This window comes from Hetaerina americana, unplaced genomic scaffold, assembly GCF_022747635.1.
Source record: "Hetaerina americana unplaced genomic scaffold, ioHetAmer1.1.p SCAF_8, whole genome shotgun sequence".
NCBI lineage: Eukaryota > Metazoa > Arthropoda > Insecta > Odonata > Calopterygidae > Hetaerina > Hetaerina americana.
Genome location: NW_027287427.1, coordinates 39,381,612 through 39,396,256, shown reverse-complemented (window position 1 = coordinate 39,396,256; position 14,645 = coordinate 39,381,612). Strand labels below are relative to the sequence as shown.

Below are 14,645 nucleotides of genomic sequence, written 5' to 3'. Positions count from 1 at the left end.
AGAAGTGCCACGCTGGCTACCAAGAGGAAGAGCTAACAAGTCTCCAAGAACATGCTTGAATTCAAGACTGCCAATAACGACCTTGAGAATATGTGACACGAAGTACACACGGTCCACTAGAAATGTAATGCGCATTCTCTAAGAAAAATAGATTTATTGATCGAACTTGTACAAATTCTTAAAATTCTTCAAAATACTCTATCCCTGCATCAAAACACCAGCGTAGATGTGTCTGCCACGCCTGGAAGGCACCCTGAAACTCCTTACAGGAATATTTCTAAAGAACGATTTAACATGCTTTTGGATGTTTCACACGGTCTCCCTATGCTTTCCTTTCAGCTCTCCCTTCAGTCGGAGAAACAAAAAAAGTGGCACAGAGCCAAGTCGGGACTGTAAGGGTGCTAGGGGACCACTGGTGGTGCTCCGGGCCAGGAAGTTGGCAACGATGAAGAACGTGTGGCTGGGGGAATGTGGCGTGTGGCTGGGCGCGCCGTGTTGAGAAGTCGAAAAACACACTTCACACGGAGGCACGTCTTTTCACTCAAGAGCAAACTGGCAACTAGCTGCGTTAGAAGGGAAGACCCTCCACCACATATGCCGACCGGTTTTATCGCACTGCCATGGATAATTGCGTCACAATAAACTTTTATGTAAACTTTTATATAAACTTTTATAATATATATTTATGCAATTAAATTATTATTATGAAATTAATTTTTATATTATATAAATATTACTTTCATAATTGAACCTGCATATTAATTCGTACAAAACGAAGAAAAGGCATACAATGACCCATTTTTTAGATTTTTGCCATACGGAAGGAGTTAATAACAAAAATTAATTGTTCTTTATCAGTGCAACGCATATGTTTTCTCGAAGGGACAACGGGACGCATGAAACTGTTCCCGCAATGGCTGCTGATCGATTGTCTCTCTATGGATGGGTCTTTCCTTTATCATTCCTTTGTGTGGGTAAATATGAGGAAAGCGTGACACTGGTTAAGCTCTTCGCAAATTCACGGCCAGATCACACCTCTGAAGGAGAAATAATTGACGCATTTAACACATAAGGTTTAAAAATTGAAGTTATTCACCTGACCTCAGGGCTGTAATTGAAGGGGAGTGGCAAGCGCCCCCGGAGATGTTCTGGATGGGGAGTGAGAGAAAAGATCACGGAAGTAATATGATTGGTTTTTGTACCCTGAACTTTTATAGGCACTTATGATAATTCATAAAACACCACAAAGGTACAGTTACGGACTTGGTGGGGCAAGGGAACTCCGGAATACATGTTTTTCCCCGGGGGACACGGGCCATAATTGTTACCCTGTTTACCTTTCCATCTCCTTTTTCATGCATCACATTCCCTTATGAAAATGTTTGCCTCTCCCTCACGCGACCGCCCGCAAAATCATTCGGGCATGTATCTTTCATTAAAAGTCTCTTTTTTTTATGAGTAATACACACACTTGACCAAATTGAATCATTATACTGGAATCGTATCTCCTTCAGCCCGAAGCTTCTGATGGTAAATTTCTGTCTTGAAGCGTAATATGAAGATCTATAAAGAGGATATGGCTCGCTGATAATGCTTACAACCCTGGTCAAAAGATGATTTCAACAACCAAACTTTGATATCCTTTCTCCCCCTTGGGATAAAGTATTTCTTCTTCATAAACGTCGGCAGCTTAAAGTCAAAACACAAACGTTATATTGATTTATTATGTATCATAAAAATCCACTTAAAGCGCCACTTGGATTAAACACAAAAGTTGTTAAAACAATTTTTACGGTCGGAAAAATTTAACGTGTCCTATATAGTTGAGAAAAATCAACGTGATAAGTAATACTTTAGTTCCCACGTGGGCAAAATTTATTCTAAGAATAAAAATTAGAGATTTTTGTAAAATGACGACGAAGAAAATCCTCATATCACGAAATAAAATGACGAATTCGTATTTTCCATTCAGCTCAGGAAGTGCAACAGGACAAATGGAATTCCTGAATGCAAATTGCTTAAAAATTAATCGAAATAAAAATGAAATAAATATTTGGACAAGTCGACATATTTTGATCAATTATATATTGTATTTCGAATAAGCGAAATTAAAACAGTTCTTGAAATAAAAATGCTTTTGTTCATTATTAAATATCGTTACCGTGCTTGGTGTAACTTGGTAATATACGTACGAGTATGCTCGCTATATACATTTATTGAAAAATAAATATTCTTTAAATTAATAAAACTAAATTTTTAAGGCATATTCTGAGGCATAACAAATATTTATAATTTAAATTAAAGGGAAGGCCCTTGAATCAAAAAGAAAAGTAGGCGAAGAAATAAGTCTGTTGATGTCATTAAAAGCATTATGGGTGTTAGAACTTATCAAGAATTGAAAATAACAGTAATTGAGAGAGCCAAATCACTGTATTGACAAGGCTTTTCCTTCAAAAGATGATGAAAGAATAAGTCCATATACATGAGGCAAATGCAAGCACATTTCAAATGGATAGGTTCACATACATTTATTAAAATTGACATCTTCGTAGCGGAACAAATGTTTTAGGCGTGACTTTGAAGTATCCAATATAATTCTGGCTTTATTTACCTTTCATGGTCAAATGCAAGCGTATATCAAATGTGTACATTCACTTACGTTTATTAAAATTGGCATATTCGCGGCGGAACAAATGTTTTAGGCGTGTCATTGAATTTGAAGTTTACAATATAATCCTGGCTTTATTTACCTTTCATGGCCAATAATGTGAACGAATTGTTTTGTTTCATGCAATTCTATTCGATATTCTATCCGCACAAAATATTTTTTACACAACCGTTTTACTCGCATTATAGTTTGTATATTCCTTGCGGAATTTTTGTGCCAAAAAATAACGATAAAAGTGGGTATAGGAATTTATTTCTCAAATACATTTAGCAAGTGTCTTCATAAAATAAACATTTTATTTTTTTTTCTAGGTAAGAACGTCACCAAGTCTTTAACTTATAGCTTGCCATTTTTTTTTCTACAATTCGCGGAGACCATAGTTTAAAGAAATAGCAACAAGACTCTTTTTGAACCAATAGTAGGAGCACGCTTTTAAAGCATGATCACAATATGACTTTTCATTTTGAATACAACTTCGTACTGGGTATATTTCCCCAATGTCATCTATTTTTACCCGACCGTGGTTTCGACGATTAACGTCATTTTCAGATTGATGTCACATGAAGATAATGTTAATTCTCAATACTATGGTCTGGTAAAAATATAAGAAATTGTGGAAATATACAAAGCACGAAGTTTCATTCAAAATGAATCGTAGAAAGTCTATAAATAATTCACGTCGGAAACCATCACGAATTTGACTTCGCATGAAATACTTAAACAGAAATTGACGACTGAGAGAGGAAGATTCTCATGATTTACATCCTTTCAAAACCTGTTAAATTATTTGTGAGTAAAATGTGTGTCACAAAACAGCACGGAAAACACAGCCTTTCAGTGAATACGAACTATTACCGTGTCTTGATGTACCATCCAACACGCATCATGCCCTTCTTTCGAGAAAATTACTTTGCTAATATATAATTCCGACGAAGAAGAGAGCAAACTTTGATTAATATAACAGGACAACACTTACCTATCTACTTGAGTCTCTTTCCACTCTGACAGCGAAGCCTCATAAAAAATCTACGAAGCGAACGGCTCGACGACGAAATGAACTGTGACCAAGGCGTCAAAAGGCTCCCCTGCGTGCAAACAGCCCATTCCAAGGTCCCCGCGCTGGACTGTGTTCTGGAGACGCGAGAGGGACTGAAGAGAGACAAGAAAAGAAATAAAACATTAGAGGAAAATAACATAAGGAAACAATAAGGAATTAAATCAAGGGAAAATGACACAAAATTTAGCCTTTGGTCAAGGGAACAACCGAGATCTAACCTCCATATTGCGGGCAGCTTGGGTTTGAAAAAAATATCGTTTCCTCTCCTTGTTTCGTTCGGCATGTTTCTTATTTGATAAACCCCAATCTCCAATCTCATCACTCTGTCCCTTTTAACAGAAATGGGATTAAATGATTCATATAGCCTTCATTAACGGAGGGGCGTATCCGTCCAAGGAGGAATTTTCTGGGTTTTGGAAGGGGATTTCGGGAGTGGGGTTGGGGACGACGGGACTGAGGTGGAAAGAAGAGACGGCGAGGATGTTAAGGCGTTGGGGACCGGAGGAGGGAAAGAGGGGAGGGTTGACAATAAAATACGGGACCGTGGAGAAAAAATTCGGATGAAGAGAAAGTGAGGGTCTCGGGGAGGATTGCTAACGATTGGCATTGGGCATTGATTGGTAGGGTTAATGACGCCGAATTGATCAAAATGTTTAAAAAAAACGATAAGGGCTAAATAGATAAAAGAAATAAACCCCACCCATATGTGTTTGTCTGCTGGTATACGTGTGTCCGTAGATTACAGCCAAGACGAAAACCCACCAAATGGCCCACACATATTCACGTAGATGGATGGAAAAGGGTCTCATTATTTGTGTTCCTATCCCTTTTTCTTATATCTACCAATGTGCATATATATATATACATATATATATATATATATATATATATATATATATATATATATATATGCACACATGCATATATACACGTGTATAATGAAAACGAAGAAGCGAGACAGCGCTTGCGAAAAAAAACACAGAGAACACACACTGTGTTGCGTATTTCTCTGTGCTTTTGCTCGCTACTGCTATCTCGCTTCTCCGTTTTCATTATTTTCACATCCGTGAGACTTTCCTCCAAGGTATATATAAGTGTGTGTATATATGTGCATACGAGGCACAGGCACACATGTACATACACACACAATGCATGTACATAATAAAGACACTATTGCATAGACACAAATAAAAACGATATTCAAATATGTTTACTCAATTGTGATCATGCCACATATGAGTGGCATGAACTAACTTAATCGAACTACCTTGGCAAACGCAGAAAACCCAGACAAATGATCTAAAGCGGAATTCTACACCATGATGGTCTCCTCATTACTACGATCTCTTTCCCCGGCCCTCGCGAAATTCGTCAGGTTTTAAGGAAGCCTTAAAATAGAAAATAATGAATTCGCATCCTTCCTCCTTTCACCATACCCCCCATTTATTTCAAACTCCTCGTATATATGCGTAAAACAGCCACCACCCTCAACCGCAATTCTAACCTTGCAAGACGCTAAGGTGCTCTCATCTTTTCCATTCCAAAGCTTCTTCTTCCAGACAATTCTCAATGGCCACGTGCCCTTCCGTAAATATCGTACAGCTCCACTTTTGCGACTTCTCCCCTTCTTTTTACATTGGCAAGTACACCACCACCCATTCCATCGGCATCAACACTCATAGTTACTTAATATAGTCTCTTGTATTTCTCAATCACTCCATTTCTAACACATCGCTTTCTGCAATCAATCCTTCGATAAAATTTTTACCATATAGCCATAGAAATCCTCCCAAAATCAGCAGCAAGTTTTGGAGTAAACACCCGGGTAGGTATTTGAAATGCCAATCTTATCTAAGCTCACTAATAAAAAATATCCTCCATTCCCTCCCCACCATGCGGGGGCTAACGTACTGGCTTCCTACCCAGAGGGCACGGGTTCAAATCTCGGCGGTGTTGAATATTTTTCAGAGGTATCTCAATCCCTACTTGAGGTGCTTTGTGGAGGGCACTTTGAGTGAGTACGCCGTCCGTTGGATGGGACGTTAAACTGCGGACCCCTTGGCGCCTTTCGTAAAGAGAAGGCTAATGCCGACGCCGGGTTTCTCTCCACCCTTCATCCTTTCCTGTCCATCCCCTATGGCGCAATGACCTCAGTTGTCGGTCGCCTCCCCTAAATACAACAACAACAACTACCCCTCCCCACCACCATCAGGATGCCAATCCACCTCTCTCTTTGCAACTTTCTCTTTCCAAACCGGATTCCCTCTCTCCTTCACCCAGATGAATAATTCTCCCTTCGACGAAGGCGGCAAGTCCGGCGAATTGTAAATTAGTTCTGTGAGTCCATTTTTGATTGGTTTTTGTTTTAATTGTACAGAATAACTTTAATTGGTACGTGTATATTTCGTTGTATACATGGAAGAGCTCGCGAAGAGAATTCCTTCGACCACTTCTTCAGAGGAAGGACTCCACTTTTCACTTTAGAAGGTGGTCGAAGGTGTATGGTGGTGGTGCCGAAAATTTGATTTCCGTGCGAGTTTCTCTCATTTCGGTATGCTTCATGTTTTTTACACTATTGTGTGTAGCTGACAGGCATTTTGCCTAATAGTAAAATAATAATAAGCTCCCGTTTTGCCTGATTATAAGGCAGCTACTTACGCATCTATGAATCTGCATTAAGAAGGTACGGTAAGAAGGTCGTCAAGTTTTATTTGGAACAAAAACTTCCTACTAGCCTTGCAGTGGTGCTCACTGAATCCCGTACGTAACTTATTCATTCAAAAATTTTCTTTCGCAATAATGAATATTTAACCCGCGGATAACAAACTTGAAATAATTCAATTATGATATTTCGAGGTGAAAAGTCAAAATCAAGAATATAAGAATAGGCATCATAATATTGAAGACACGAATAGCTTCTATTTAGCAGAATCCGTACATTCTTAAATTAAACTCTTATTAATTACTACTATTACTCTTAACAAACTACGGTGTTTTGAAATACAATTTCATTTATAGTCATTTATTTACATATACAACATGCATTCTCCGTATATGTAGCGCGATGCTGTGGAAATAATACCCAACACATTCTATGCGTAAATATGACAATTATTTCTCAAATGGAAAAAGTCATGGTTAAGATTTGGCATTAAAATTGAAGTCTATGACTAAATAATTATCTTTGGTGAGATACCTTTGGTTTTTTAATCAGATGATAAAGGATTTCATTTCTCATTTTCAATTTATGCCTCCATTCTCACTAACTTGACATCTTCAGAATAATCGCAAACGCATGCTACTTTGACTTAATTTGAAACGTCAACGCCACCTCTTCCTGCCCACAATCGGGATATAATAGACATTCTGAATCGGAAAAGCGTTTTACCTGCCGCTATATACAGGAAAGAGTAAGAATTAAGAGTATTAGTAGTAGGAATTGTAGGATAAAATGTACAGCAGGAGCTATTGCGGTCAAATTGTGGGAACCAAATCATTTCCGTAGATTAAATTCCGCTAGCATTATGGCAAAGGTACAGAAAAGGAAACAAGACACTATCATAATAGAATATCCGATTAGAAATGCTTTGCCTCCTGGAAGACTATCCCTCTGGCGCCCACGAGACACAGGTGTAGGGAATGGAAAGGCAAGGTCATTGGAGTGCTTTCAGAGAGGGTAAAAACTCTTTGCAGTGAGGACGTTTTCACGGAGAGTAAAAACACTTAGCTGACGCATTAAACTTCTCCTATTCTTAGGCACCGCCATAATCACTTAACGAAAATTAATGGGACTCTAGACATTTGGTAAAGTGGATTTTTTAAGGCAATTCTCAACCTTGTTCGAGACGAATGCGTAGTCACTAATCATATGTAAAAATCAAAAGTAAAATATAATATAATATTCATACTTTTAAAATATAATTTTCTCCCCCCTTGTGCCCACACTAAAGCTTCAATAAGTTTTCTGGATGATAATACCGAGAAAGAAAACCTTACTCGAAACTAATGAAACTAAACTTCTATGTTATTACACATTCAGATTAAGCTCAAAATTACCATGCCAACACTCACTTCTGATACAAAATCTCTTTCACTAGATTGTATAATAAATTAACACGAATAACACCAATTAATAAACATTAGAATTATAAATTGATTAATAGCAAACACACTAGCCAAAATATCAACTATTACATTAGAAACGCGTGCTAAAGATAATTAGTCATTTGTAAGGATAGTCATAGAGTATCCCAGAGTTTATCTAATGTATAGTACCGCAGAACATGGTATAGTTTATGAGCCAAATCGACGAAACAAATGTTGGAAAGTAATCAAGAGAAAATCCAGCATTCACTACATCATAATCAGGTATTTATGGAGTAATATGATGGTACAGTTACGCAAGAAAATTGAAGCTGATTGAACTATGAGGACACCATAAATTGAAAACTAAATACATACAGGTTATTCATGAAATATCCAATTATATATAAAGCACTCGAAAACCATCGTATTAGATTAAAAAATCCTAAATTATTATCGAGTAGAAAAGGCATGGAAAAGATATTGCCAATGTAACCATTGATTTTGAATCAACTTCTCACTAGCTAATCGCCATCAAATGACCACAAAGCTTCACCTTAGAGACCGTGTGCCCTTCCATTCTCCATCGAGGTAATAATTCTAGATCATTACAATTCATTGCAAAGCATTTTACCTTGTGAGAACAAAAAGGAGTAGTTTATGACTCTCCATATCGGGATGCACTTCCATTGCTGGCAAATTTAAGAAAGAAGGGCAACGAAACCCAACTCCTTCCTCACATGTGCCTCATAGCAAAAAATAAGGGTTGCTCCTAAGAAGCAGGGGGAACATGGGAAGTAGAGACGGGAAGCAGACAATGGGCTATTAAACGGAAAACAAAGTACGGGGCGGAGAAAATAAAATAAAATGAGATACAAAAAAAACGGGAAGGTGGGGTGGGAATGAGATGAGGCCTTTCGTGTTCGTGGGTGGAGGGTGAATGGGAAAGGTTAGGGAGGGCGGGCTTTCAACATTCCGGAAGGCGGAGAAGAGAAAGGAGGAAACGAGAGGAAAGTAAGAGGAGGATCGAGGGGAAATCTTTCCGAGTGGGGACAACGGATGGAAATTCAATTACTGGGCCGAAAGAATTAGGAGGGGAAGACGAGGAGGAAGGTAGGGAAGAGGCGGAGGAAAAGGGAAAGAGAGAGAGAGAGGAAAGAAGGGGAAGTGGGTCTGGGGAGGACGGATCGATCCTCCCTTACTCTATCTCTCGATTGGCGGTCGGCGGCCTAACGTCCATCCTTAACCCAACCTTCGCCGGACCAAGGGAATGAGGAGACATGGTGAACCCTTAGACGTGGAGAAATTACGGAGAAAACTGAGTGCCAGCTACACTTCCTACCAATGAAGAATAAATTCAATATATGCCTATTTAATTGAACCCCTCAGTGTTTAAATTCACGATTTGAACTGTGCTCCGACTATCATAATACTCATATAGTGCTTTGTGATCCAAAGGTGCTCTCAGATGATATGGCGGTTCTAAAAAAGAGCTCAAGTGGGGTCCGTAAAAATATTAAAGATTGGTGGTCTAATATCGTTCCACAAGACACCAGGCAATTTTATTCCGAACCCCTGAAGATCATATGGAAGTCCTATTGAGTTCATAGGACCCTTAAGAAAGAAATAGCTGCTTTCTTTGACCGTTTTATCAATTATAGAAGATAATCATCTGTGAGTTTGCGCAGGTTTCCGTGAAATTGACTTTTACGTACAAATGAGGCTTTGGGATCTCAAGTAAAAATCTGGAAAATCCTTTCCCTCTTGAACTTTGGACTTGCTTTCTCCATCAAGGTTATTGGTTATTAGGTTCTCCATTAAGGAATACTTTTATCGACGGGTTAATCTACCTGGATAATTTTCATTTTTAATTTTGACTAGCTCATATTAATTATTTGAGAGTCATAATCGTCATAGAAACCTATCTACTATGATACTCATTTGAATAAAATATTCTCTTTTAGCACATTCTTTATTTACACAAAAAGATCTGATTGCTGAAAACAGTAAATGTACAAGTGAAAGATGGATGAAAAGTTTGATACAACGAGTGAATGTATGTTTTTTTTAGAAACTTAGCCTTCGATGTAAGAGAATGAGCGAATCTGGAAAGCTTTTAGCATTACGGAGAAGGCCGAAAAAATAAATTGGATTGATGGAAAGACAAATGAGGAGTTTTTAGATGGGGTGAGGGGCGAGAGTCGCCTGGTACAAAAAAATCAAAGAAGACATAACGAGGTTCCGAAGATATATTCACAGATTAGAGGGATGTTGAAAGTTGTGGTATGGTGGAGAATGTTTCGTAAGAAAAGAAGACGGTGGAAATTTATAGCCATTCTGAACTGGATAAGAATCATGAAAACTATAAACAGACGAAGGGGTGGAAATAAATTGGTTTTCATGTTTTGATAAGGAACTTAGTGAGTTGGCGACTTGAAAAACATTTCAAGGACCCTCCACTATTGGTATAATTATACCTGTTAAAGCGCAATCTGTTTTTAGACTTAGTTTAAACACCGGTTTTAACGAAGGGATTCGCATCGTAAAAGTATTCGCATCACACTAGCACAGAAACCCATGTCCTAAACTACATTCCAGTAGAGGAACAGTTAAAATAAGGTCGAGGAGTTCTTTGTCCTTTAAATAAGCAACATCGGCATTGATGTCGCTTTCCACACCCTCCAAAACGTAATTATACTCTATAAAAGATTATTTTTCGACTTCTTTCACTAAACTATATTATTCGGGGTATAACTCATGTATTTTAATCTTACCCTAATAACCATTTTTGTTGAAACGATAACACTTTAAATTTATTAATTGCTCGTGTTCCTGATCTTTGGTTCTCAGAGTTGAAGAAAACTTTTAACTCCTCCGATAGCTATTCCAGTTTTCCGTACTTCAATGATGTGTACATATTCAAACACCCACTTCATTTGACTCAAATTTAACGTCACCTTGGCAGCATATAATTACAAATATAATTTAACGTCACCTTGGCAGCATATAATTACAAATATCTCATTTCTTTACCCATTAATTTCATGTTTCTCCTCTTCCTAATTCATATTTAAGTTACCTGACTTCGTTGAATTATGATCAACTAGTTATGAGCATAAAAAGAGATAACATGCTGTTATAAACTTAGCCAGTATAAAATAAGACTGTTACATAAAATATGGCGGACGTTCATATGTTCTTCTACTTATCTATGAATGCTTTCAACATATTACTGTGTCAATGCAATAATTTAAGAGTGGAAAAATCATTCGCCTGAAGGCGAATTTCAGTGTGTAAAAATCATTCGCCTTCAGGCGAATGATTTTTACAAACTGAAATTGTTGCATTGAAATGCATATTAGCGGATGACTCCGTTAAAAGTTACTGTTGCGGCATCTCCCGCAGATTCTTCGAATTTATTTATCTTAGTGTGTATTTGACTAACATTATTTTTACTTTTAACAATGAACAAAACGATTAAAAACTTCTCATTTTACCGATAATAAAGCCATAAAGTTAAAAAGTCGTTAATTGCGATTTAAACGGTGCCATTGCACGCTTTAGGAATAAAAGACTGAATTAAGAACAGATTAGCATCTCGACAAACATCATTTCTATGAAAATTAATTACGACACATTCATCCAATTTACAGCGTCAATCCTACAATTTCCAGATAAGGTTTGGAAAAATCTAAACAAGAAAATCAGAAATCAGAATCTAGTAGACCCAAACTGAAGCGATAAGAAGAAATTAGGGCAATAGATGTTTTATTAATGCCAAGGGAGATTGGGGTTTGATTGCATCCCAAAAATCCTTCGGAAAGCGAGCCGGCGGATGGTCTTCAACAAATCCGGAAATAATAAGCTTGTTATCTGGTGATTAATAACGCAAAAAACGCAAGGGTCTGGTTAGTTACCGAAACCATACCAATAATTGCCCTCGTTAATGCAAATTAGGGAGTTCGAAACGAACGACTACTAATGATTTCGGTTTGTAATTTATGCACCGAGTTGTTTTCCTTGCTTTGAGGAATGCTTACGAATAATACTTAGTGACTCAAGTGTTGCCTCTGAGAAGTTTGGCTTGAATAAATGTATATTCAATCCATACATATTTTCCATTGCTCTAACCCCTTAAAATCTTCTCTCGTGCAAATCCCATTTGAGGATTTAATCTGTGATAAAGGGACTTGGCATACAACATATAGGAAATTAATGGAGCAGGCATGAGTTGGAGAATGGAAGAGGTAAAATGAACGGAAAGGAAAACCAGCGAGGAAGTACTAGGCGGAAGATAGAGGGTGAGGAGAGTAGATGGCTGGAAGAGATCCAAAGGAAGCGGGGAAGATGGATGCAGAGCATTTGATTGGCGTTAAGATGTTGAAGGCTTAAGAGATGGGAGAACGTTAGGGAGGCAAGGAAGAGTTGGGAATAAAATATGGATATTGGGTGAAATGAATAAAGGAAGGAAGTATGCGGAAATGAAGAAAGGTTTATTGCAATGTCGGATGTCAGGTTGTTTTGGGTTTTGTTGTACTGGGTTTTGTTGGAAGAGGGTAAATAAATACATCGTTGTATCGCTGCGCAGTCTGTAACATGTAGGAGTTGCGGATAACCCCTATCCCGGAAATTTGCTCCTATTTTCTGCAAAACGTTAATTAATTTCATTCAGTGCAATCTATCAAACGCCTTGAATTCTTCGAAACAGAAAAATTCATCCTGATAGTATTTTGTGTCCCTCCTTATATGTCCTACTTACATGGCATCACTCGTGCCTCTGCCCTTCCTGTAACCCCCCAGTATCATTTTCCCTGATTTCCATCCCCTTGTTAATAATCCTGATATCCTGTGTTTTCCTTTTTTGGGATAGAAACTCCAATTGCTCTGACGAAATCTTCCAACCAATTTCCTCCTTCATAAATGCTACGAATTAGTCCATAAAAACTCTTCCTTCCACCAATTCCTGTACCTTTCCTTAGTTTCACGGGAATGTTGTCCACTCTTACGGCCTTATTCGATTTTAATTCCCTAAATGCCCTATATATTTCAGCATCGAATAAGTCTGGATCAAATTTACCCCATCCTTGTCATATTCTCTTTCTATGCCTAAGCTTCCTGGTCATAAAGCTTTACCAAACAGTTCTTCTAAACATGACTTTCATACCTCTTAAATCTCCTTTGGTTCAAATAATTATTTTTAATTAATGAATAATATTTATTTAATCTGTGGTTAACCATAACATAATCTCCCTGATAAATTTCTGAGTAACCTGGAATGTTACATGTGTACCTACGCCTGTCTCTTGTGGTGTCTATAACAAGTTTTGATGATAATTAATCTTTGCCTCCAGTAGAATTTCTTGCTTGATTTCTCCCGGCAGCCAATCCTTCTTCTTAAACCGTAGTTCCTTACATCATTACCGTCTCTTCCTTCGTCTACTATCACGTTCCACTCCCACATACCTATCAAATGTTTCCCTTCAGAAACACCCGCGATTACATCCTCTAAGTGATCGTATACCCTATCGACTTCCTCTTCCTTATGATTGCTTGATGGCATTCATAGCTGAAAAATGACCAAATTCGCCTGTTTCGCTTTTACTTCTGCTGGTGATTGTCTATCCATTACTTGTTTTGTGTTAACTACGCGTCTTCCAATATTTTTATTCAGTATTAGTGCCACCCTTCGCAGGCTCTTTTCCTCTTCGCTGTGTATTACTCTATAACAATCACTCCAGTAATACCCGCTATCTTTCCATCTCACCTCGCATAGAACTAAAACATCATTATTTCTTTTCTCCATCTCTCGCTTTACATTATATAATTTTCTTCCCCGTAACATTTCCCTTAAATTCCAGATTCCTAATCTAACTTACCCAGCCCTATTCTGCTTCAGTGTAGTAGCTGTCACGCATAGTAAAGGATTTAGTGAGATGAAAACCACGGAAGTCTTGCCTCTCCCGCTGCCGGCCGGGGACGATACGGGGTCGATTCGGCTGAGTACTGCAGTTACCATTTTCATTATGATGCCCATACTAATAGTCTAAGGTTAAATAATTGCGGTTATTTCCTCTTGTCTTTCTCATTAATGTTTTTAACGTGATTCAATTGACCAGCCCTCTGTAGTTAGACGCCTTTGCAGCCGCCTCACTCGGGAACAGACGCTGCGCGGGCTAACTTTTATCAGGCTCCTACCCTTTGACCTATCTGGCATGGATACCAGGAGAAAACAACGCTGTCCGAGCCCGCACAGCTCTTGAGGTCATAAAAGCCCACAGGAAGGGCCCTAAGGAAGTCTTCTCAAGGAAATATGAAGGAGAAAAATCACTCGCATTATAAGAGCAATTATGAAAGCAGGTACGACCCAGTTCCGGATGGACAGCCTATGATGATGATGGAACCGCTTTAGGTAATAGGCAGTTTGATTAATATTGTTATTTTGCGGTTGATTCAAGGAAAAAATGAAAAAGAAAACCTTTCATGATCTGCCTACTTGTGTGAATTCGACTGCCAGACATCATTGTAGCCCTGGTGGCTGGAGGTAGTTCAAAAATAGTTTGATCCAATGGATTAGAAATCCTTTAGCAATTCAAAAAAGAGCAGATTTAGGTCTGGCCTTTTTATTTTATCTTAATGAAAAACTCGAAACAGCAATATAACCAATCTGGGCGTGACGCTACTTCCATACTTTAAAACAACATTACCATCAAAAATTCCTTTTTCGCAAATGATTTGGACTGCATTCTACACATTTACCTTCTAAACATCACTAATTTTACACCCTAGATATTTAAAATCATTACAAAAAATAATATAAAGTCTATAATCTATGTCATA

General features: G+C 38.0%; 1 protein-coding gene across 1 annotated transcript in view; it reads right to left on the bottom strand.

Annotated features, from left to right (window-relative positions):
* LOC139697860 (uncharacterized) overlaps positions 1-14,645 on the bottom strand; it is a 531,364-nt gene that overhangs the window by 280,706 nt on the left and 236,013 nt on the right. The window contains exon 3 of the mRNA XM_071596719.1: positions 3,645-3,817. The gene's annotated coding sequence lies outside the window, so the exon portion shown is untranslated. The remainder of the gene's footprint in view (positions 1-3,644; positions 3,818-14,645) is intronic.